General features: G+C 32.9%; 1 protein-coding gene across 2 annotated transcripts in view; it reads right to left on the reverse strand.

The window, feature by feature from the left end:
• COL8A2 (collagen type VIII alpha 2 chain) overlaps positions 1-25,690 on the reverse strand; it is a 75,800-nt gene that overhangs the window by 33,006 nt on the left and 17,104 nt on the right. The gene's annotated exons all lie outside the window — the stretch shown is intronic.

Consider the following 25,690-nt stretch of genomic DNA (forward strand, 5'->3'; position numbering starts at 1 on the left):
AATCACGAATTTGCCATTTCTAAAATTCTTTGTTTAATCACGAATTTGCCAGTTCTAATATTCTTTGTTTAATCATGAATTTGCGAGTTCTAAAAATCATTTGTTTAACACGAAGTTGGCAATTATAAAATTCTATGTTTAATCACGAATTTGTCAGTTCTAAAATTCTTTGTTTAATCACGAAGTTGTCAGTTCTAAAATTCTTTGTTTAATGACGAAGTTGTCAGTTCTAAAATTCTTTGTTTAATCACGAAGTTGTCAGTTCTAAAATTCTTTGTTTAATCACGAATTTGTCAGTTCTAAAATTCTTTGTTTAATGACGAAGTTGTCAGTTCTAAAATTCTTTGTTTAATCACGAATTTGCCAGTTCTAAAATTATTTGTTTAGTCACGAATTTGCCAGTTCTAAAATTCTTTTTTAATCACGAATTTGCCAGTTCTAAAAATCGTTTGTTTAATGACAAAGTTGTCAGTTCTAAAATTCTTTGTTTAATGACGAATTTGCCAGTTCTAATATTCTTTGTTTAATCAAGAAGTTGCCAGTTCTAAAATTCTTTGTTTAATCACGAATTTGCCAATTCTAAAAATCGTTTGTTTAATGACGAATTTGCCATTTCTAAAATTCTTTGTTTAATCACGAATTTGCCAGTTCTAATATTCTTTGTTTAATCATGAATTTGCGAGTTCTAAAAATCATTTGTTTAATCACGAAGTTGGCAGTTATAAAATTCTATGTTTAATCACGAATTTGTCAGTTCAAAAATTCTTTGTTTAATCACGAAGTTGTCAGTTCTAAAATTCTTTGTTTAATGACGAAGTTGTCAGTTCTAAAATTCTTTGTTTAATCACGAAGTTGTCAGTTCTAAAATTCTTTGTTTAATCACGAAGTTGTCAGTTCTAAAATTCTTTGTTTAATCACGAATTTGTCAGTTCTAAAATTCTTTGTTTAATGACGAAGTTGTCAGTTCTAAAATTCTTTGTTTAATCACGGATTTCCCAGTTCTAAAAATCGTTTGTTTAATCACTAATTTGCCAGTTCTAAAATTCGTTTGTTTAATCACGAAGTTGTCAGTTCTAAAATTCTTTGTTTAATCACGAATTTGCCAGTTCTAAAAATCGTTTGTTTAATCACGAATTTGTCAGTTCTAAAATTCTTTGTTTAATCACGAATTTGCTAGTTCTAAAAATCGTTTGTTTAATCACGAATTTTCCAGTTCTAAAAATCATTTGTTTAATCACGAATTTGTCAGTTCTAAAATTCTTTGTTTAATCACGGATTTGCCAGTTCTAAAAATCGTTTGTTTAATCACGAAGTTGTCAGTTCTAAAATTATTTGTTTAATCACGAATTTGTCAGTTTTAAAATTATTTGTTTAATCACGAATTTGTCAGTTATAAAATTATTTGTTTAATCACGAAGTTGCCAGTTCTAAAAATCGTTTGTTTAATCACGAATTTGTCAGTTATAAAATTATTTGTTTAATCACGAATTTGTCAGTTATAAAATTATTTGTTTAATCACGAAATTGCCAGTTCTAAAAATCGTTTGTTTAATCACGAATTTGTCAGTTATAAAATTATTTGTTGAACCACGAATTTGCCAGTTATAAAATTCTTTGTTTAATCACGAATTTGTCAGTTCTAAAAATCGTTTGTTTAATCACGAAGTGGTCAGTTCTAAAAATCGTTTGTTTAATCACAAAGTTGTCAGTTCTAAAATTATTTGTTTAATCACGAAGCTGTCAGTTCAAAAATTCTTTGTTTAATCACGAAGTTGCCAGTTATAAAATTCTTTGTTTAATCACGAAGTTGCCAGTTCTAAAAATCGTTTGTTTAATCACGAATTTGTCAGTTCTAAAATTCTTTGTTTAATCACGGATTTGCCAGTTCTAAAAATCGTTTCTTTAATAACGAATTTGCCAGTTCTAAAAATCGTTTGTTTAATCACGAATTTTCCAGTTCTAAAAATCGTTTGTTTAATCACGAATTTGTCAGTTCTAAAATTCTTTGTTTAATCACGGATTTGCCAGTTCTAAAAATCGTTTGTTTAATCACGAATTTGCCAGTTCTAAAATTCGTTTGTTTAATCACGAAGTTGTCAGTTCTAAAATTCTTTGTTTAAGCACGAATTTGCCAGTTCTAAACATCGTTTGTTTAATCACGAATTTGTCAGTTCTAAAATTCTTTGTTTAATCACGGATTTGCCAGTTCTAAAAATCGTTTGTTTAATCACGAAGTTGTCAGTTCTAAAATTATTTGTTTAATCACGAATTTGTCAGTTATAAAATTATTTGTTTAATCACGAATTTGTCAGTTATAAAATTATTTGTTTAATCACGAAGTTGCCAGTTCTAAAAATCGTTTGTTTAATCACGAATTTGTCAGTTATAAAATTATTTGTTTAACCACGAATTTGCCAGTTATAAAATTCTTTGTTTAATCACGAATTTGTCAGTTCTAAAAATAGTTTGTTTAATCACGAAGTTGTCAGTTCTAAAAATCGTTTGTTTAATCACAAAGTTGTCAGTTCTAAAATTATTTGTTTAATCACGAAGCTGTCAGTTCAAAAATTCTTTGTTTAATCACGAAGTTGCCAGTTATTAAATTCTTTGTTTAATCACGAAGTTGCCAGTTCTAAAAATCGTTTGTTTAATCACGAATTTGTCAGTTCTAAAAATCGTATATTTAATCACGAAGTTGCCAGTTCTAAAAATCGTTTGTTTTATCACGAAGTTGCCAGTTCTAAAAATTGTTTGTTTAATCATGAAGTTGTCAGTTCTAAAAATCATTTGTTTAATCACAAAGTTGTCAGTTCTAAAATTATTTGTTTAATCACGAAGCTGTCAGTTCAAAAATTCTTTGTTTAGTCACGAAGTTGCCAGTTCTAAAAATCGTTTGTTTAATCACGAAGTTGCCAGTTCTAAAAATCGTTTGTTTAATCAGGAAGTTGCCAGTTCTAAAAATCGTTTGTTTAATCACGAAGTTGCCAGTTCTAAAATTCTTTGTTTAATCACAAAGTTGTCAGTTCTAAAAATCGTTTGTTTAATCATGAAGTTGCCAGTTCTAAAAATCGTTTGTTTAATCACGAAGTTGCCAGTTCTAAAAAGCGTTTGTTTAATCACGAAGTTGCCAGTTCTAAAAATCGTTTGTTTAATCACGAAGTTGCCAGTTCTAAAAATCGTTTGTTTAATCACGAAGTTGCCAGTTCTAAAAATCGTTTGTTTAATCACAAAGTTGTCAGTTCTAAAATTATTTGTTTAATCATGAAGTTATCAGTTCAAAAATTCTTTGTTTAGTCACGAAGTTGCCAGTTCTAAAAATCGTTTGTTTAATCACGAAGTTGTCAGTTCTAAAAATCGTTTGTTTAATCACAAAGTTGTCAGTTCGAAAATTATTTGTTTAATCACGAAGTTGTCAGTTCAAAAATTCTTTGTTTAGTCACGAATTTGTCAGTTCTAAAAATCGTTTGTTTAATGACGAATTTGCCAGTTCTAAAATTCTTTGTTTAATCACGGATTTGCCAGTTCTAAAATTATTTGTTTAGTCACGAATTTGCCAGTTCTAAAATTCTTTGTTTAATCACGAATTTGCCAGTTCTAAAAATCGTTTGTTTAATGACAAAGTTGTCAGTTCTAAAATTCTTTGTTTAATGACGAATTTGCCAGTTCTAATATTCTTTGTTTAATCACGAAGTTGCCAGTTCTAATATTCTTTGTTTAATCACGAAGTTGCCAGTTCTAAAATTCTTTGTTTAATCACGAATTTGCCAATTCTAAAAATCGTTTGTTTAATCACGAATTTGCCATTTCTAAAATTCTTTGTTTAATCACGAATTTGCCAGTTCTAATATTCTTTGTTTAATCATGAATTTGCGAGTTCTAAAAATCATTTGTTTAACACGAAGTTGGCAATTATAAAATTCTATGTTTAATCACGAATTTGTCAGTTCTAAAATTCTTTGTTTAATCACGAAGTTGTCAGTTCTAAAATTCTTTGTTTAATGACGAAGTTGTCAGTTCTAAAATTCTTTGTTTAATCACGAAGTTGTCAGTTCTAAAATTCTTTGTTTAATCACGAATTTGTCAGTTCTAAAATTCTTTGTTTAATGACGAAGTTGTCAGTTCTAAAATTCTTTGTTTAATCACGAATTTGCCAGTTCTAAAATTATTTGTTTAGTCACGAATTTGCCAGTTCTAAAATTCTTTTTAAATCACGAATTTGCCAGTTCTAAAAATCGTTTGTTTAATGACAAAGTTGCCAGTTCTAAAATTCTTTGTTTAATGACGAATTTGCCAGTTCTAATATTCTTTGTTTAATCAAGAAGTTGCCAGTTCTAAAATTCTTTGTTTAATCACGAATTTGCCAATTCTAAAAATCGTTTGTTTAATGACGAATTTGCCATTTCTAAAATTCTTTGTTTAATCACGAATTTGCCAGTTCTAATATTCTTTGTTTAATCATGAATTTGCGAGTTCTAAAAATCATTTGTTTAATCACGAAGTTGGCAGTTATAAAATTCTATGTTTAATCACGAATTTGTCAGTTCTAAAATTCTTTGTTTAATCACGAAGTTGTCAGTTCTAAAATTCTTTGTTTAATGACGAAGTTGTCAGTTCTAAAATTCTTTGTTTAATCACGAAGTTGTCAGTTCTAAAATTCTTTGTTTAATCACGAAGTTGTCAGTTCTAAAATTCTTTGTTTAATCACGAATTTGTCAGTTCTAAAATTCTTTGTTTAATGACGAAGTTGTCAGTTCTAAAATTCTTTGTTTAATCACGGATTTGCCAGTTCTAAAAATCGTTTGTTTAATCACTAATTTGCCAGTTCTAATATTCTTTGTTTAATGACGAAGTTGTCAGTTCTAAAATTCTTTGTTTAATCACGAAGTTGTCAGTTCTAAAATTCTTTGTTTAATGACGAATTTGCCAGTTCTAATATTCTTTGTTTAATCACGAAGTTGCCAGTTCTAATATTCTTTGTTTAATCACGAAGTTGCCAGTTCTAAAATTCTTTGTTTAATCACGAATTTGCCAATTCTAAAAATCGTTTGTTTAATCACGAATTTGCCATTTCTAAAATTCTTTGTTTAATCACGAATTTGCCAGTTCTAATATTCTTTGTTTAATCATGAATTTGCGAGTTCTAAAAATCATTTGTTTAACACGAAGTTGGCAATTATAAAATTCTATGTTTAATCACGAATTTGTCAGTTCTAAAATTCTTTGTTTAATCACGAAGTTGTCAGTTCTAAAATTCTTTGTTTAATGACGAAGTTGTCAGTTCTAAAATTCTTTGTTTAATCACGAAGTTGTCAGTTCTAAAATTCTTTGTTTAATCACGAATTTGTCAGTTCTAAAATTCTTTGTTTAATGACGAAGTTGTCAGTTCTAAAATTCTTTGTTTAATCACGAATTTGCCAGTTCTAAAATTATTTGTTTAGTCACGAATTTGCCAGTTCTAAAATTCTTTTTTAATCACGAATTTGCCAGTTCTAAAAATCGTTTGTTTAATCACGAATTTGTCATTTCTAAAATTCTTTGTTTAATCACGAATTTGCTAGTTCTAAAAATCGTTTGTTTAATCACGAATTTTCCAGTTCTAAAAATCGTTTGTTTAATCACGAATTTGTCAGTTCTAAAATTCTTTGTTTAATCACGGATTTGCCAGTTCTAAAAATCGTTTGTTTAATCACGAATTTGCCAGTTCTAAAATTCGTTTGTTTAATCACGAAGTTGTCAGTTCTAAAATTCTTTGTTTAAGCACGAATTTGCCAGTTCTAAACATCGTTTGTTTAATCACGAATTTGTCAGTTCTAAAATTCTTTGTTTAATCACGGATTTGCCAGTTCTAAAAATCGTTTGTTTAATCACGAAGTTGTCAGTTCTAAAATTATTTGTTTAATCACGAATTTGTCAGTTATAAAATTATTTGTTTAATCACGAATTTGTCAGTTATAAAATTATTTGTTTAATCACGAAGTTGCCAGTTCTAAAAATCGTTTGTTTAATCACGAATTTGTCAGTTATAAAATTATTTGTTTAACCACGAATTTGCCAGTTATAAAATTCTTTGTTTAATCACGAATTTGTCAGTTCTAAAAATAGTTTGTTTTATCACGAAGTTGTCAGTTCTAAAAATCGTTTGTTTAATCACAAAGTTGTCAGTTCTAAAATTATTTGTTTAATCACGAAGCTGTCAGTTCAAAAATTCTTTGTTTAATCATGAAGTTGCCAGTTATTAAATTCTTTGTTTAATCACGAAGTTGCCAGTTCTAAAAATCGTTTGTTTAATCACGAATTTGTCAGTTATAAAAATCGTATATTTAATCACGAAGTTGCCAGTTCTAAAAATCGTTTGTTTTATCACGAAGTTGCCAGTTCTAAAAATTGTTTGTTTAATCATGAAGTTGTCAGTTCTAAAAATCATTTGTTTAATCACAAAGTTGTCAGTTCTAAAATTATTTGTTTAATCACGAAGCTGTCAGTTCAAAAATTCTTTGTTTAGTCACGAAGTTGCCAGTTCTAAAAATCGTTTGTTTAATCACGAAGTTGCCAGTTCTAAAAATCGTTTGTTTAATCAGGAAGTTGCCAGTTCTAAAAATCGTTTGTTTAATCACGAAGTTGCCAGTTCTAAAATTCTTTGTTTAATCACAAAGTTGTCAGTTCTAAAAATCGTTTGTTTAATCATGAAGTTGCCAGTTCTAAAAATCGTTTGTTTAATCACGAAGTTGCCAGTTCTAAAAAGCGTTTGTTTAATCACGAAGTTGCCAGTTCTAAAAATCGTTTGTTTAATCACGAAGTTGCCAGTTCTAAAAATCGTTTGTTTAATCACGAACTTGCCAGTTCTAAAAATCGTTTGTTTAATCACAAAGTTGTCAGTTCTAAAATTATTTGTTTAATCATGAAGTTATCAGTTCAAAAATTCTTTGTTTAGTCACGAAGTTGCCAGTTCTAAAAATCGTTTGTTTAATCACGAAGTTGTCAGTTCTAAAAATCGTTTGTTTAATCACAAAGTTGTCAGTTCGAAAATTATTTGTTTAATCACGAAGTTGTCAGTTCAAAAATTCTTTGTTTAGTCACGAATTTGTCAGTTCTAAAAATCGTTTGTTTAATGACGAATTTGCCAGTTCTAAAATTCTTTGTTTAATCATGGATTTGCCAGTTCTAAAATTATTTGTTTAGTCACGAATTTGCCAGTTCTAAAATTCTTTGTTTAATCACGAATTTGCCAGTTCTAAAAATCGTTTGTTTAATGACAAAGTTGTCAGTTCTAAAATTCTTTGTTTAATGACGAATTTGCCAGTTCTAATATTCTTTGTTTAATCACGAAGTTGCCAGTTCTAATATTCTTTGTTTAATCACGAAGTTGCCAGTTCTAAAATTCTTTGTTTAATCACGAATTTGCCAATTCTAAAAATCGTTTGTTTAATCACGAATTTGCCATTTCTAAAATTCTTTGTTTAATCACGAATTTGCCAGTTCTAATATTCTTTGTTTAATCATGAATTTGCGAGTTCTAAAAATCATTTGTTTAATCACGAAGTTGGCAGTTATAAAATTCTATGTTTAATCACGAATTTGTCAGTTCTAAAATTCTTTGTTTAATCACGAAGTTGTCAGTTCTAAAATTCTTTGTTTAATGACGAAGTTGTCAGTTCTAAAATTCTTTGTTTAATCACGAAGTTGTCAGTTCTAAAATTCTTTGTTTAATCACGAAGTTGTCAGTTCTAAAATTCTTTGTTTAATCACGAATTTGTCAGTTCTAAAATTCTTTGTTTAATGACGAAGTTGTCAGTTCTAAAATTCTTTGTTTAATCACGGATTTGCCAGTTATAAAAATCGTTTGTTTAATCACTAATTTGCCAGTTCTAATATTCTTTGTTTAATGACGAAGTTGTCAGTTCTAAAATTCTTTGTTTAATCACGAAGTTGTCAGTTCTAAAATTCTTTGTTTAATGACGAATTTGCCAGTTCTAATATTCTTTGTTTAATCACGAAGTTGCCAGTTCTAATATTCTTTGTTTAATCACGAAGTTGCCAGTTCTAAAATTCTTTGTTTAATCACGAATTTGCCAATTCTAAAAATCGTTTGTTTAATCACGAATTTGCCATTTCTAAAATTCTTTGTTTAATCACGAATTTGCCAGTTCTAATATTCTTTGTTTAATCATGAATTTGCGAGTTCTAAAAATCATTTGTTTAACACGAAGTTGGCAATTATAAAATTCTATGTTTAATCACGAATTTGTCAGTTCTAAAATTCTTTGTTTAATCACGAAGTTGTCAGTTCTAAAATTCTTTGTTTAATGACGAAGTTGTCAGTTCTAAAATTCTTTGTTTAATCACGAAGTTGTCAGTTCTAAAATTCTTTGTTTAATCACGAATTTGTCAGTTCTAAAATTCTTTGTTTAATCACGAATTTGCCAGTTCTAAAATTATTTGTTTAGTCACGAATTTGCCAGTTCTAAAATTCTTTTTTAATCACGAATTTGCCAGTTCTAAAAATCGTTTGTTTAATGACAAAGTTGTCAGTTCTAAAATTCTTTGTTTAATGACGAATTTGCCAGTTCTAATATTCTTTGTTTAATCAAGAAGTTGCCAGTTCTAAAATTCTTTGTTTAATCACGAATTTGCCAATTCTAAAAATCGTTTGTTTAATGACGAATTTGCCATTTCTAAAATTCTTTGTTTAATCACGAATTTGCCAGTTCTAATATTCTTTGTTTAATCATGAATTTGCGAGTTCTAAAAATCATTTGTTTAATCACGAAGTTGGCAGTTATAAAATTCTATGTTTAATCACGAATTTGTCAGTTCTAAAATTCTTTGTTTAATCACGGATTTGCCAGTTATAAAAATCGTTTGTTTAATCACTAATTTGCCAGTTCTAATATTCTTTGTTTAATGACGAAGTTGTCAGTTCTAAAATTCTTTGTTTAATCACGAAGTTGTCAGTTCTAAAATTCTTTGTTTAATGACGAATTTGCCAGTTCTAATATTCTTTGTTTAATCACGAAGTTGCCAGTTCTAATATTCTTTGTTTAATCACGAAGTTGCCAGTTCTAAAATTCTTTGTTTAATCACGAATTTGCCAATTCTAAAAATCGTTTGTTTAATCACGAATTTGCCATTTCTAAAATTCTTTGTTTAATCACGAATTTGCCAGTTCTAATATTCTTTGTTTAATCAAGAAGTTGCCAGTTCTAAAATTCTTTGTTTAATCACGAATTTGCCAATTCTAAAAATCGTTTGTTTAATGACGAATTTGCCATTTCTAAAATTCTTTGTTTAATCACGAATTTGCCAGTTCTAATATTCTTTGTTTAATCATGAATTTGCGAGTTCTAAAAATCATTTGTTTAATCACGAAGTTGGCAGTTATAAAATTCTATGTTTAATCACGAATTTGTCAGTTCTAAAATTCTTTGTTTAATCACGAAGTTGTCAGTTCTAAAATTCTTTGTTTAATGACGAAGTTGTCAGTTCTAAAATTCTTTGTTTAATCACGAAGTTGTCAGTTCTAAAATTCTTTGTTTAATCACGAAGTTGTCAGTTCTAAAATTCTTTGTTTAATCACGAATTTGTCAGTTCTAAAATTCTTTGTTTAATGACGAAGTTGTCAGTTCTAAAATTCTTTGTTTAATCACGGATTTGCCAGTTCTAAAAATCGTTTGTTTAATCACTAATTTGCCAGTTCTAAAATTCGTTTGTTTAATCACGAAGTTGTCAGTTCTAAAATTCTTTGTTTAATCACGAATTTGCCAGTTCTAAAAATCGTTTGTTTAATCACGAATTTGTAAGTTCTAAAATTCTTTGTTTAATCACGAATTTGCTAGTTCTAAAAATCGTTTGTTTAATCACGAATTTTCCAGTTCTAAAAATCGTTTGTTTAATCACGAATTTGTCAGTTCTAAAATTCTTTGTTTAATCACGGATTTGCCAGTTCTAAAAATCGTTTGTTTAATCACGAAGTTGTCAGTTCTAAAATTATTTGTTTAATCACGAATTTGTCAGTTTTAAAATTATTTGTTTAATCACGAATTTGTCAGTTATAAAATTATTTGTTTAATCACGAAGTTGCCAGTTCTAAAAATCGTTTGTTTAATCACGAATTTGTCAGTTATAAAATTATTTGTTTAATCACGAATTTGTCAGTTATAAAATTATTTGTTTAATCACGAAGTTGCCAGTTCTAAAAATCGTTTGTTTAATCACGAATTTGTCAGTTATAAAATTATTTGTTTAACCACGAATTTGCCAGTTATAAAATTCTTTGTTTAATCACGAATTTGTCAGTTCTAAAAATCGTTTGTTTAATCACGAATTTTCCAGTTCTAAAAATCGTTTGTTTAATCACGAATTTGTCAGTTCTAAAATTCTTTGTTTAATCACGGATTTGCCAGTTCTAAAAATCGTTTGTTTAATCACGAATTTGCCAGTTCTAAAATTCGTTTGTTTAATCACGAAGTTGTCAGTTCTAAAATTCTTTGTTTAAGCACGAATTTGCCAGTTCTAAACATCGTTTGTTTAATCACGAATTTGTCAGTTCTAAAATTCTTTGTTTAATCACGAATTTGCTAGTTCTAAAAATCGTTTGTTTAATCACGAATTTGCCAGTTCTAAAAATCGTTTGTTTAATCACTAATTTGCCAGTTCTAAAATTCTTTGTTTAATCACGGATTTGCCAGTTCTAAAAATCGTTTGTTTAATCACGAATTTGCCAGTTCTAAAAATCGTTTGTTTAATCACGAATTTGTCAGTTCTAAAATTCTTTGTTTAATCACGGATTTGCCAGTTCTAATATTCTTTGTTTAATCATGAATTTGCGAGTTCTAAAAATCATTTGTTTAATCACGAAGTTGGCAGTTATAAAATTCTATGTTTAATCATGAATTTGTCAGTTCTAAAATTCTTTGTTTAATCACGAAGTTGTCAGTTCTAAAATTCTTTGTTTAATGACGAAGTTGTCAGTTCTAAAATTCTTTGTTTAATCACGAAGTTGTCAGTTCTAAAATTCTTTGTTTAATCACGAAGTTGTCAGTTCTAAAATTCTTTGTTTAATGACGAATTTGCCAGTTCTAATATTCTTTGTTTAATCACGAAGTTGCCAGTTCTAAAATTCTTTGTTTAATCACGAATTTGCCAATTCTAAAAATCGTTTGTTTAATGACTAATTTGCCATTTCTAAAATTCTTTGTTTAATCACGAATTTGCCAGTTCTAATATTCTTTGTTTAATCATGAATTTGCGAGTTCTAAAAATCATTTGTTTAATCACGAAGTTGGCAGTTATAAAATTCTATGTTTAATCACGAATTTGTCAGTTCGAAAATTATTTGTTTAATCATGAAGTTGTCAGTTCAAAAATTTTTTGTTTAGTCACGAATTTGTCAGTTCTAAAAATCGTTTGTTTAATGACGAATTTGCCAGTTCTATAATTCTTTGTTTAATCACGGATTTGCCAGTTCTAAAATTATTTGTTTAGTCACGAATTTGCCAGTTCTAAAATTCTTTGTTTAATCACGAATTTGCCAGTTCTAAAAATCGTTTGTTTAATCACGAATTTGCCAGTTCTAAAAATCGTTTGTGTAATCACTAATTTGCCAGTTCTAAAATTCTTTGTTTAATCACGGATTTGCCAGTTCTAAAAATCGTTTCTTTAATCATGAATTTGCCAGTTCTAAAAATCGTTTGTTTAATCACGAGGTTGCCAGTTCTAAAAATCGTTTGTTTAATCACGAATTTGCCAGTTCTAAAAATCGTTTGTTTAATCACGAATTTGTCAGTTCTAAAATTCTTTGTTTAATCACGGATTTGCCAGTTCTAATATTCTTTGTTTAATCATGAATTTGCGAGTTCTAAAAATCATTTGTTTAATCACGAAGTTGGCAGTTATAAAATTCTATGTTTAATCACGAATTTGTCAGTTCTAAAATTCTTTGTTTAATCACGAAGTTGTCAGTTCTAAAATTCTTTGTTTAATGACGAAGTTGTCAGTTCTAAAATTCTTTGTTTAATCACGAAGTTGTCAGTTCTAAAATTCTTTGTTTAATCACGAAGTTGTCAGTTCTAAAATTCTTTGTTTAATCACGAAGTTGTCAGTTCTAAAATTCTTTGTTTAATCACGAAGTTGTCAGTTCTAAAATTCTTTGTTTAATGACGAATTTGCCAGTTCTAATATTCTTTGTTTAATCACGAAGTTGCCAGTTCTAAAATTCTTTGTTTAATCACGAATTTGCCAATTCTAAAAATCGTTTGTTTAATGACTAATTTGCCATTTCTAAAATTCTTTGTTTAATCACGAATTTGCCAGTTCTAATATTCTTTGTTTAATCATGAATTTGCGAGTTCTAAAAATCATTTGTTTAATCACGAAGTTGGCAGTTATAAAATTCTATGTTTAATCACGAATTTGTCAGTTCGAAAATTATTTGTTTAATCATGAAGTTGTCAGTTCAAAAATTCTTTGTTTAGTCACGAATTTGTCAGTTCTAAAAATCGTTTGTTTAATGACGAATTTGCCGGTTCTAAAATTCTTTGTTTAATCACGGATTTGCCAGTTCTAAAATTATTTGTTTAGTCACGAATTTGCCAGTTCTAAAATTCTTTGTTTAACCACGAATTTGCCAGTTCTAAAAATCGTTTGTTTAATGACAAAGTTGTCAGTTCTAAAATTCTTTGTTTAATGACGAATTTGCCAGTTCTAATATTCTTTGTTTAATCACGAAGTTGCCAGTTCTAATATTCTTTGTTTAATCACGAAGTTGCCAGTTCTAAAATTCTTTGTTTAATCACGAATTTGCCAATTCTAAAAATCGTTTGTTTAATGACGAATTTGCCATTTCTAAAATTCTTTGTTTAATCACGAATTTGCCAGTTCTAATATTCTTTGTTTAATCATGAATTTGCGAGTTCTAAAAATCATTTGTTTAATCACGAAGTTGGCAGTTATAAAATTCTATGTTTAATCACGAATTTGTCAGTTCTAAAATTCTTTGTTTAATCACGAAGTTGTCAGTTCTAAAATTCTTTGTTTAATCACGAATTTGTCAGTTCTAAAATTCTTTGTTTAATGACGAAGTTGTCAGTTCTAAAATTCTTTGTTTAATCACGAAGTTGTCAGTTCTAAAATTCTTTGTTTAATCTCGAAGTTTTCAGTTCTAAAATTCTTTGTTTAATCACGTAGTTGTCAGTTCTAAAAATCGTTTCTTTAATCACGAATTTGTCAGTTCTAAAATTCTTTGTTTTTTTTTTTGTTTTTTTTGTTTTTTTTTGTATACAAGATCGAGGCTCGTGAAAGAGCTAACATTAATCACACAAAAAGACAAACCGACACACAAAACACAAAAAAAAAGGGGAGCGGCAGACAAGATGGGGAGAGAGGGGGAAGGACACAAAAGAGAGGGGGAAGAGGGGGAAGGACACAAACACAACATTTGAGAGCAGGGACATCGGGAGGACTTGGGGGGAGGTGGGAGAGGATTAAAACATATGAACACTGCAAGGACTCTGGGGTGAATTACCGGGGGTAGAAAAGATCAAGGTTTTCGATGGGGGACGATAAGAGATGGTGGTGAACAGCTGTTTTAAAGACCTGGAGGGAGGAGTGGGATTGAAGGGAGTGGGGGAGTTTGTTCCAGAGGCGGGAGAAAAGGGGAATGAAAGAGTGAAGGTGAGCAGAGAGCCTAGACTTTGGCAGTTTAACCATAAGAGGGTTGCAGGCAGATCTTGTGCGACCTGAAGGAATATTGGGGGGACAGAGCACAGAGAGAGCTGGGGGAGCAAGGCCGGAGAGGAGTCGGTAGAAGACAGAAAGACCACCAACCTGCCTGCGGTGAGTGAGTGAAAGGCCCTCGGCATTGACTACATCGCAGGAGATTCCAGTGATTCTGAAAGCTTTGGCCTCAACAGCGTGAAGCCGAGCAAGGTGTGAGGCAGGAGCACCAGCCCAGAGGGGGGAACAGTATTCCATTGAGCTGCGGATGAAAGCCTTGTATGTGGTGAGGAGCTCAGGTGTGCCAAGGAAGGACTTCGCACGATGGAAGATGCCCAGTCGGCGACTGGCTTTGGAGGCCAGCTTGGAAATGTGGTTTTCCCAAGAAAGATCATGGCAGATAGTGAGACCCAAAAGCTTGAGCGACAGAACTTCTTGGAGAGGATTGTTGAGAAAAAAATCACGAATTTTTCACAAATCACGAAAAAATCACAAAAATGAGAATTTTGTTTAATCACGAAATTGCTAGTTCTAAAAATCGTTTGTTTAATCACGAATTTACCAGTTCTAAAATTCTTTGTTTAATCACGAAGTTGTCAGTTCTAAAATTCTTTGTTTAATCACGGATTTGCCAGTTCTAAAAATCGTTTGTTTAATCACTAATTTGCCAGTTCTAAAATTCGTTTGTTTAATCACGAAGTTGTCAGTTCTAAAATTCTTTGTTTAATCACGAATTTGCCAGTTCAAAAAATCGTTTGTTTAATCACGAATTTGTCAGTTCTAAAATTCTTTGGTTAATCACGAATTTGATAGTTCTAAAAATCGTTTGTTTAATCACGAATTTTCCAGTTCTAAAAATCGTTTGTTTAATCACGAATTTGTCAGTTCTAAAATTCTTTGTTTAATCATGGATTTGCCAGTTCTAAAAATCGTTTGTTTAATCACGAATTTGCCAGTTCTAAAATTCGTTTGTTTAATCACGAAGTTGTCAGTTCTAAAATTCTTTGTTTAATCACGAATTTGCCAGTTCTAAAAATCGTTTGTTTAATCACGAATTTGTCAGTTCTAAAATTCTTTGTTTAATCACGAATTTGCTAGTTCTAAAAATCGTTTGTTTAATCACGAATTTGCCAGTTCTAAAAATCGTTTGTTTAATCACTAATTTGCCAGTTCTAAAATTCTTTGTTTAATCACGAATTTGTCAGTTCTAAAATTCTTTGTTTAATCACGGATTTGCCAGTTCTAAAAATCGTTTGTTTAATCACGAATTTGCCAGTTCTAAAAATCGTTTGTTTAATCACGAGGTTGCCAGTTCTAAAAATCGTTTGTTTAATCACGAATTTGCCAGTTCTAAAAATCGTTTGTTTAATCACGAATTTGTCAGTTCTAAAATTCTTTGTTTAATCACGGATTTGCCAGGTCTAAAAATCGTTTGTTTAATCACGAATTTGCCAGTTCTAAAAATCGTTTGTTTAATCACAAAGTTGCCAGTTCTAAAATTCTTTGTTTAATCACGAAGTTGTCAGTTCTAAAATTCTTTGTTTAATCACGGATTTGCCAGTTCTAAAAATCGTTTGTTTAATCTCGAAGTTGCCAGTTCTAAAAATCGTTTGTTTAATCACGAATTTGCCAGTTCTAAAATTCGTTTGTTTAATCACGAAGTTGTCAGTTCTAAAATTCTTTGTTTCATCACGAATTTGCCAGTTCTAAAAATCGTTTGTTTAATCACGAATTTGTCAGTTCTAAAATTCTTTGTTTAATCACGAATTTGCTAGTTCTAAAAATCGTTTGTTTAATCACGAATTTGCCAGTTCTAAAAATCGTTTGTTTAATCACGAATTTGTCAGTTCTAAAATTCTTTGTTTCATCACGAATTTGCCAGTTCTAAAAATCGTTTGTTTAATCACGAATTTGCCAGTTCTAAAAATCGTTTGTTTAATCACGAATTTGCCAGTTCTAAAAATCGTTTGTTTTATCACGAAGTTGCCAGTTCTAAAATTCTTTGTTTAATCACGAAGTTGTCAGTTCTAAAATTCTTTGTTTAATCACGGATTTGCCAGTTCTAAAAATCGTTTGTTTAATCACGAATTTGCCAGTTCTAAAAATCGTTTGTTTAATCACGAATTTGCCAGTTCTAAAAATCGTTTGTTTAATCACGAAGTTGCCATTTCTAAAATTCTTTGTTTAATCACGAAGTTGCCAGTTCTAAAAATCGTTTGTTTAATCACGAATTTGCCAGTTCTAAAAATCGTTTGTTTAATCACGAAGTAGCCAGTTCTAAAAATCGTTTGTTTAATGACGAAGTTGTCAGTTCCAAAAATCGTTTGTTTAATCACGAAGTAGCCAGTTCTAAAAATCGTTTGTTTAATCACGAAGTAGCCAGTTCTAAAAATCGTTTGTTTAATCACGAAGTAGCCAGTTCTAAAAATCGTTTGTTTAATCACGAAGTTGTCAGTTCTAAAATTCTTTGCTTAATCACGAAGTTGTCAGTTCTAAAATTCTTTGTTTAATCACGAATTTGCCTGTTCTAAAAATCGTTTGTTTAATCACGAATTTGCCAGTTCTAAAAATCGTTTGTTTAATCACGAAGTTGTCAGTTCGAAAAATCGTTTGTTTAATCACGAATTTGCCAGTTCTAAAAATCGTTTGTTTAATCACGAAGTTGTCAGTTCTAAAAATCGTTTGTTTAATCACGAATTTGTCAGTTCTAAAAATCGTTTGTTTAATCACGAATTTGCCAGTTCTAAAAATCGTTTGTTTAATCACGAAGTTGTCAGTTCTAAAATTCTTTGTTTAATCACGAAGTTGTCAGTTCTAAAATCGTTTGTTTAATCACGAAGTTGTCAGTTCTAAAAATCGTTTGTTTCATGACGAATTTGATCATTCTAAAAATCGTATGTTTACTGACGAATTTGCCAGTTCTAAAATTCTTTGTTTAATCACGAAGTTGTCAGTTCTAAATATCGTATGTTTAATGACGAAGTTGTCAGTTCTAAAATTCTTTGTTTAATCACGAAGTTGTCAGTTCTAAAAATCGTATGTTTACTGACGAATTTGCCAGTTCTGAAATTCTTTGTTTAATCACGAAGTTGTCAGTTCTAAAAATCGTATGTTTAATGACGAAGTTGTCAGTTCTAAAATTCTTTGTTTAATCACGAAGTTGTCAGTTCTAAAAATCGTATGTTTAATGACGAAGTTGTCAGTTCTAAAATTCTTTGTTTAATCACGAAGTTGTCAGTTCTAAAAATCGTATGTTTAATCACGAAGTTGTCAGTTCTAAAATTCTTTGTTTAATCACGAAGTTGTCAGTTCTAAAAATCGTATGTTTAATGACGAAGTTGTCACTTCTAAAAATCGTATGTTTAATCACGAAGTTGCCAGTTCTAAAATTCTTTGTTTAACCACGAAGTTGTCAGTTCTAAAAATCGTATGTTTAATAACGAATTTGCCAGTTCTAAAAATCGTATGTTTAATGACGAATTTGCCAGTTCTAAAAATCGTTTGTTTAATCACGAATTTGTCAGTTCTAAAATTCTTTGTTTAATCACGAATTTGCTAGTTCTAAAAATCGTTTGTTTAATCACGAATTTTCCAGTTCTAAAAATCGTTTGTTTAATCACGAATTTGTCAGTTCTAAAATTCTTTGTTTAATCACGGATTTGCCAGTTCTAAAAATCGTTTGTTTAATCACGAATTTGCCAGTTCTAAAATTCGTTTGTTTAATCACGAAGTTGTCAGTTCTAAAATACTTTGTTTAATCACGAATTTGCCAGTTCTAAAAATCGTTTGTTTAATCACGAATTTGTCAGTTCTAAAATTCTTTGTTTAATCACGAATTTGCTAGTTCTAAAAATCGTTTGTTTAATCACGAATTTGCCAGTTCTAAAAATCGTTTGTTTAATCACTAATTTGCCAGTTCTAAAATTCTTTGTTTAATCACGAATTTGTCAGTTCTAAAATTCTTTGTTTAATCACGGATTTGCCAGTTCTAAAAATCGTTTGTTTAATCACGAATTTGCCAGTTCTAAAAATCGTTTGTTTAATCACGAGGTTGCCAGTTCTAAAAATCGTTTGTTTAATCACGAATTTGCCAGTTCTAAAAATCGTTTGTTTAATCACGAATTTGTCAGTTCTAAAATTCTTTGTTTAATCACGGATTTGCCAGGTCTAAAAATCGTTTGTTTAATCACGAATTTGCCAGTTCAAAAAATCGTTTGTTTAATCACAAAGTTGCCAGTTCTAAAATTCTTTGTTTAATCACGAAGTTGTCAGTTCTAAAATTCTTTGTTTAATCACGGATTTGCCAGTTCTAAAAATCGTTTGTTTAATCACGAAGTTGCCAGTTCTAAAAATCGTTTGTTTAATCACGAATTTGTCAGTTCTAAAATTCTTTGTTTCATCACGAATTTGCCAGTTCTAAAAATCGTTTGTTTAATCACGAATTTGCCAGTTCTAAAAATCGTTTGTTTAATCACGAATTTGCCAGTTCTAAAAATCGTTTGTTTTATCACGAAGTTGCCAGTTCTAAAATTCTTTGTTTAATCACGAAGTTGTCAGTTCTAAAATTCTTTGTTTAATCACGGATTTGCCAGTTCTAAAAATCGTTTGTTTAATCACGAATTTGCCAGTTCTAAAAATCGTTTGTTTAATCACGAATTTGCCAGTTCTAAAAATCGTTTGTTTAATCACGAAGTTTCCATTTCTAAAATTCTTTGTTTAATCACGAAGTTGCCAGTTCTAAAAATCGTTTGTTTAATCACGAATTTGCCAGTTCTAAAAATCGTTTGTTTAATCACGAAGTAGCCAGTTCTAAAAATCGTTTGTTTAATCACGAAGTTGTCAGTTCCAAAAATCGTTTGTTTAATCACGAAGTAGCCAGTTCTAAAAATCGTTTGTTTAATCACGAATTTGCCAGTTCTAAAAATCGTTTGTTTAATCACGAAGTAGCCAGTTCTAAAAATCGTTTGTTTAATCACGAAGTAGCCAGTTCTAAAAATCGTTTGTTTAATCACGAAGTAGCCAGTTCTAAAAATCGTTTGTTTAATCACGAAGTTGTCAGTTCTAAAATTCTTTGCTTAATCACGAAGTTGTCAGTTCTAAAATTCTTTGTTTAATCACGAATTTGCCTGTTCTAAAAATCGTTTGTTTAATCACGAATTTGCCAGTTCTAAAAATCGTTTGTTTAATCACGAAGTTGTCAGTTCTAAAAATCGTTTGTTTAATCACGAATTTGCCAGTTCTAAAAATCGTTTGTTTAATCACGAAGTTGTCAGTTCTAAAAATCGTTTGTTTAATCACGAATTTGTCAGTTCTAAAAATCGTTTGTTTAATCACGAATTTGCCAGTTCTAAAAATCGTTTGTTTAATCACGAAGTTGTCAGTTCTAAAATTCTTTGTTTAATCACGAAGTTGTCAGTTCTAAAATCGTTTGTTTAATCACGAAGTTGTCAGTTCTAAAAATCGTTTGTTTCATGACGAATTTGATCATTCTAAAAATCGTATGTTTACTGACGAATTTGCCAGTTCTAAAATTCTTTGTTTAATCACGAAGTTGTCAGTTCTAAATATCGTATGTTTAATGACGAAGTTGTCAGTTCTAAAATTCTTTGTTTAATCACGAAGTTGTCAGTTCTAAAAATCGTATGTTTACTGACGAATTTGCCAGTTCTGAAATTCTTTGTTTAATCACGAAGTTGTCAGTTCTAAAAATCGTATGTTTAATGACGAAGTTGTCAGTTCTAAAATTCTTTGTTTAATCACGAAGTTGTCAGTTCTAAAAATCGTATGTTTAATCACGAAGTTGTCAGTTCTAAAATTCTTTGTTTAATCACGAAGTTGTCAGTTCTAAAAATCGTATGTTTAATCACGAAATTGCCAGTTCTAAAATTCTTTGTTTAACCACGAAGTTGTCAGTTCTAAAAATCGTATGTTTAATAACGAATTTGCCAGTTCTAAAAATCGTATGTTTAATGACGAATTTGCCAGTTCTAAAAATCGTTTGTTTAATCACGAATTTGTCATTTCTAAAAGCCTCTGTGAGTTTGACGAAGAGGAAGTAGCGTTAATGTATGGTTTATTCACACAGCAGTTTGAACGGAAACATTTATTATTCTACGACAGTAAAAACCCTTTCGAAAGACACGGAACGAGCATACAAAATTATATATACAGTAGTGATATTTTGCGAAGTAATAGAAAAATATATAAAACTACCCCCCTAACCCACAAACAACAACAACCACAGCCACGATAACAATTGTGTGTTATAGCCGGCGAAGCCGGTGTTGTGAATGAACGCGTACGTATTATGTTGAAAAGCCAGATTTTGCTGAATCCTTTGAGAATTCCAAGCTTTGACGCACCAAATCGCTCCATGGAGGCCGCCATCTTGCGGATGCGGAAGTATGCATAAAAAATTGCGAAAAGTTAAATCGGAGTTTGTTTCAGTTTCACCCGTCTTTGTTTGATTCACAATCTTATGCACCTCTAATTTGTAATTAAAATACTTTAAGACCAAACTCGTTCCCCGGGCCCGCACGGGCCTGGTTATCTTCAACGAAAATCGTCACCAAACACTGGAACCAATGAGATTCGAGCGTTTGAAAAAATATTTTTTTAAAGCTTATTACCGTGCTTCGGAGGCTGAAAACGGCGTCAAATATTCTAAAATTGACGAAGAATTATTTTTTAGAAATCTCGCGTCCATAGGGGATAGTTTTTCACAGCCGGAAATATTCGAAGTTGAGACGGAATTCACCGAATTCATCAAGAAGGAAATTTTATAAATTTTAGTCTCATCCAGAATGCAAATGGTGTCATTTTGAACTAGGTACGGTACCTACTACACCTACCTACTACCAACTACCTAAGCTACTGATGCCATAGTGATGGGTAAAATAGTGGCAAGAGGCTTTGGCTTCGCCGGCTCATTGCGGCTTTGCAGTAAGGTTCTAGTAAAATATCCATATTTTCACGTGTTTACTTCATGTGTTTCACGTGTTTGTTTGTGTTTCACACTGAATGAAAAACGTAAAGGTAGAGCATGCAGATTGTGATAGTGTGATACATGACAGACTCAACGACATGTCCGGCCTGAACGGCAAATAAATCAAAATGGCGGTGTGTGGAGTCAGCTGCCGTACCACCATAATGACATCACATCACCCTGTCATGTGACCAGATCCTCAGCTCTGATTGGTGTACGTTTGAGGGGACATACATACATACATACATACATACATACATACGTACATGCATACATACATACATACATGCATACATACATACATGATGACTTTGCATACATACATACAGATGGACCAACACTGTTCTAGATGGCTTTTCCCTATAGGCTATGCCACCACAATTTTGAAATTTACCACATTTTGGTACCCAGGTTGATATACTTTGGATGAAATATGGTCACTGTAATGACGTTTGAACTTTGACCTTGAGTCAAGGTCACTAAAGGTCAACAGAAAAAAATGGCGACATCATTTTTCCGATTAGTATGACCCAGTAGAATACATTTATTGTGGTTGCCCAAAATTAACATGAACTGCACACGAACTTGAAATTGAGTACATAGGCGCCTCCCCACTAATGATCCATCAGTGCGATAATGGATCCTGGTGTAGGCGAATCATCAACGGATTCTGGAAGGGGTAACCGACTCATGGCATCTGCATTTGTGATAGACGAACCAGGCTTATAACATATGGTGTAGTCATAAGCAGCGAGAAACAGGGACCAGCGGATGATCCTGGGCGGTAGTGTGTCAGACGTCGCCTTAGTTGGACCAAACAGACTGATCAGCGGCTTGTGATCAGTGCGAATCGTGAAATGATGTCCAAGAAGGTACTGGCGAAATTTGCTGACTCCGAAAACGATTCCCAAACCTTCCTTATAAAGTTGGGAATAGTTCTTCCCTGCCAGGGACAATGTTCTCGAAGCAAATGCAACAGGTCTTTCCGTACCATCAGGCATCACGTGTGATAATACACTCCCCACTCCATACCGACAGGCATCGCATGTCAGCACAAGATCCTTCTCTGGATCAAAATGAACGAGAACATTGGACGATTTGAGCAGATCCTTAGAGGTCTGGAATGCTGATTGTTCAGTAGACCCCCAGCTCCAAGAGACTCCTTTCCTCAAAAGACGATAAAGGGGGCCCAAAACATCGGTCACATTCGGGATGTAACGACCATAGAACTGAAGCAAACTGAGGTATGACTTCAATTTGGTTACGTCTCGTGGAGCCGGAGCATCCTTGATAGCTCGGACTTTCTCATCTGTCGGGTATAGACCCTCGGCATCAATCGTATGACCCAGGTACGTGACCGATGGCACCATAAACTTGCACTTGTCTCGACGCAAACATAGGCCGGAGTCCGAAATCTTCTTCAGAACTCTATCCAGGTTTTGTAGATGTTCCGCGTCCGTACGACCAGTAACCAGAATATCATCCTGGTAACAAACGACGTTGCGTTCGGCGGCAAACAAACTGTCCATGACACGCTGATATATTCCAGGTGCAGATTTCACTCCAAAACTGAGTCGGTGGTACCTGTACAACCCACGATGTGTGTTGATGGTAAGATACTGTTTCGAATTCTCGTCCAAGCGGAGCTGTAGATAGGCGGATTTGAGATCGAGTTTCGTAAAAGTCTTGCCTCCCGTGAGACGAGCATAGAGGTCTTCGATCCTTGGGATTGGATATTTATCCAATGAAGAACACTTGTTCACGGTCATTTTATAATCTTCACATATGCGGATGGACTGGTCCGATTTTATGACCGGAACGATGGGCGCCGCCCATTCGGCATACTGGATTTGCTCGATGATCCCCAGATTTTCAAGATGATCCAGTTCCTTGTCAATCCGCTCCCGCAGGGCGAAAGGGACTGGGCGAGCTCTGCAAAATATAGGATTGGCATCCCGGTCAACACTGAGTTTAGCCGTATGTCCGTTCAAGGTTCCAAGCTCATCCTTGAAGACATCCGGGTACGTATCCAGCACATTTTTGAGTGTGTATGCTGCGGTAGGAGAAACTTCGGCTGCCCGGAGTTGATGAATGCTTTTCCACTTCAGTTGAATTATACTCAACCAGTTCTTGCCGAGTAAGGAAGGGCCCTTTCCAGGAATGACGATCAGGGGTAGGTGAAACTCACGGTTATCGTAGCCCACCGTGATGACGTCACATGTACCGCAGGGAACAATCTTCTCACCTGCATCGGTGGAGAGTCCATAGGTAGTAGGTTTCAGATGGGGTCGGTCAGCATCACTCCACAGGTTTGTGAAAACAGCATGGCTGATGAGCGAGACGGCTGCATCAGTGTCGACCTCCATTTGCAATGGTCGATTGTTGACGACAACAGTGGCAAGAAGAGGGTCCCGCTTATGGTGAGAATCAATATGAAACAGGTCATACAATTCTGAGTTGTCGGAAACAGAGCTCACCTGGTCAAACTCAGGTTCCTCCGAATCGATAAACTGATGAATCTTGTCAGCAGCTTTTCCTTTTCCCGATTTGCGAGTGATGCAAGCTGGAGAAATATGGCCAGTTTTCGAACAGAAATGGCAGGTCGCATCTTTGAACTGACACGTCTCCGGAGGGTGCTTTCCGTTGCACCAAAAACATTTGTTGTGGGTTTGAGACTGCACTGGCTTCTGACGAAGAGACTTGTTCCAACGTTTTGGCTGAACATGATCCAACCGATTCACAGCAGGGCTGGTACCAGACGAGCGAGTGGCACCGATGCTTGTAGCGTTGCGTTCAGCACTTTCCATGGAAATGGCGGTGTCTCTGGCATTTTGGAACGTCAGTCTTCTCTCAGCAAGCAGGCGTCTACGAGTGCGGTCATCGGACATGCCAACCACCAGCAAATCACGGAGCATGTCATCAATCGTGTCCCCAAACTCACACAGATGTGTCCGTTTTTTGAGGTGTGCAATGAAGTCTGCGATCGACTGACCTTGATGCTGTCTGCACATGCAAAAACTAGAACGCCACTCAGTAGAGCGCATACTCCCGCCGTGGGTCAAGTTGGAATAGTACGATTTCACAAAAGTTTGAGGGACTAGTTCAGTGACAACACAAGACAAGACAGACACTGCACAGATATATATTTAGAATATATAGAAGATAATGTTTAAAAAAACAAGTACAAAAAGTTTTAATTAAAACAAAAGCCGCGTCGATGTTACACAATGCCTAGATGCAGCTGTGCCTATAACGTCGATGTTATAGGCACAGGACATTCCTATTGATTCGATTACTTGATGTTATTTTTGTGCAAAGTGAAAATATATCTCGGCAATTTCCCGTGTGTGGCGACGAATTTTTAATATATCTCGGCATTTTCCCGTCTGTTATTTCAGGCGGTGTATGACTGACCATGCCGCAATTTAAAATATATATATCTCGGCAATTTCCCGTGTGTGGCGACACGTGAACGAAGCTATGCTCCTCTCTCCACATTATTGTGACGACGTATAAATTAAATATTTCATCGTGACGATTGTCATCAAATGGACGAATTTTTAATATATCTCGGCATTTTCCCGTCTGTTATTTCGGGCGGTGTATGACTGACCATGCCGCGATTTAAAAAAAAAATATCTCAATGGACTTGAAGTTACAGGCCTTTGAGAATTCATTTCGTTCTATAAAGGGCAACTTTCATCGGATTTTTTTCCCGTTTTTTTTCAACCGAGTCTAAAACTATGTTAGCGACTGTGAAAAATGAAATGATATATCGAATTTGATTTGAAATAAAACTGTGTGAGAGAGGAAGACACCACGGGCCTACAAAACAGGCCTCAAAGCTATGCGAGTTAATAAAATGGTGGATATTTGTTTATATGAAGGCTCTCCCAGAATGGGTGGAGCTATGGTTCCCAGAATGGGTGGAGCTTTGAGGTTTTGTCTTCTCTGCAAGAACAAGAAGAAGAAGACCAAGAAGAACAACAACAGCAGAGGGCACTCTATGACCAGCGTCTGTGACGCGGCTAAAAACAAGGCAATTTCACTTACATTTTCGGATTCAGCGTTCAATTCTATATAAGTGAGTGTATTTTGAGGCATGTGTGACCTCAAATAAAATTGTAAGCCAGGAAAACGTGCGTTTCATTCCTTAGGGATACAACATGTAAAACTGGCCCAAACGTCAAAACAAAACTCGCTCATTTGAAGTCGTACACGCTAACGCGACCACTCATTCTTCTGGGAAGAATCCCGTGCACATGCTGGTCACACTTATAACTCACCCAAGTCTTTATAAGTTCATCAAATACTGACACCGCGATTGACATTCGCTGAGGTAAAATAAATGATATCTCTTCTAATGTTAAAAAAAAAAAACTGTTTTAAAGCATTATACGTATCAAACGATACATTTTATGAAACGGGGAAACCTAATACACACTTTGCTGGTTTTAAAATGACAGAATATGTCTTTATTAGAAAAAAAAGAAAAAAAGAAGAACCTTGAAGACGGCGCTGCTAACAAAATACACCGCTCTAACGCATAACCACGAGTTTAAACTACATTTACAACAAATATGAAAACTATTTTCATATCACAATGTTAAATATAGAATATATAGAAGATAATGTTTAAAAAAAATGAGCCCTATCTTCCAATGGTAAACAATCCTTCAAAAACTTCCTGGATCCGGAATAATATCCTGAGCTTCACCAAAAACTAATCAATTCTTCCTTATCCCAAGGGCAATCATCCCACCAACTTTCATCCAAATCCGTTCAGAACTTCTCTAGATATCTTGTTCACAAACACACGGACGGACACACACACACACACACACACACACACACGCACACACACGCACACACACACACACACACACACGCACACACACGCACACACACACACACACACACGATCGAATGCATTACTCCCTAGCGGGAGTAATTAAACCGACACAGGATGACTGAAGGAGATGGATTACAATGCTC

The sequence above is a fragment of the Myxine glutinosa genome, chromosome 5, assembly GCF_964187855.1.
Source record: "Myxine glutinosa chromosome 5, kmMyxGlut1.1, whole genome shotgun sequence".
NCBI classification, from domain to species: domain Eukaryota; kingdom Metazoa; phylum Chordata; class Myxini; order Myxiniformes; family Myxinidae; genus Myxine; species Myxine glutinosa.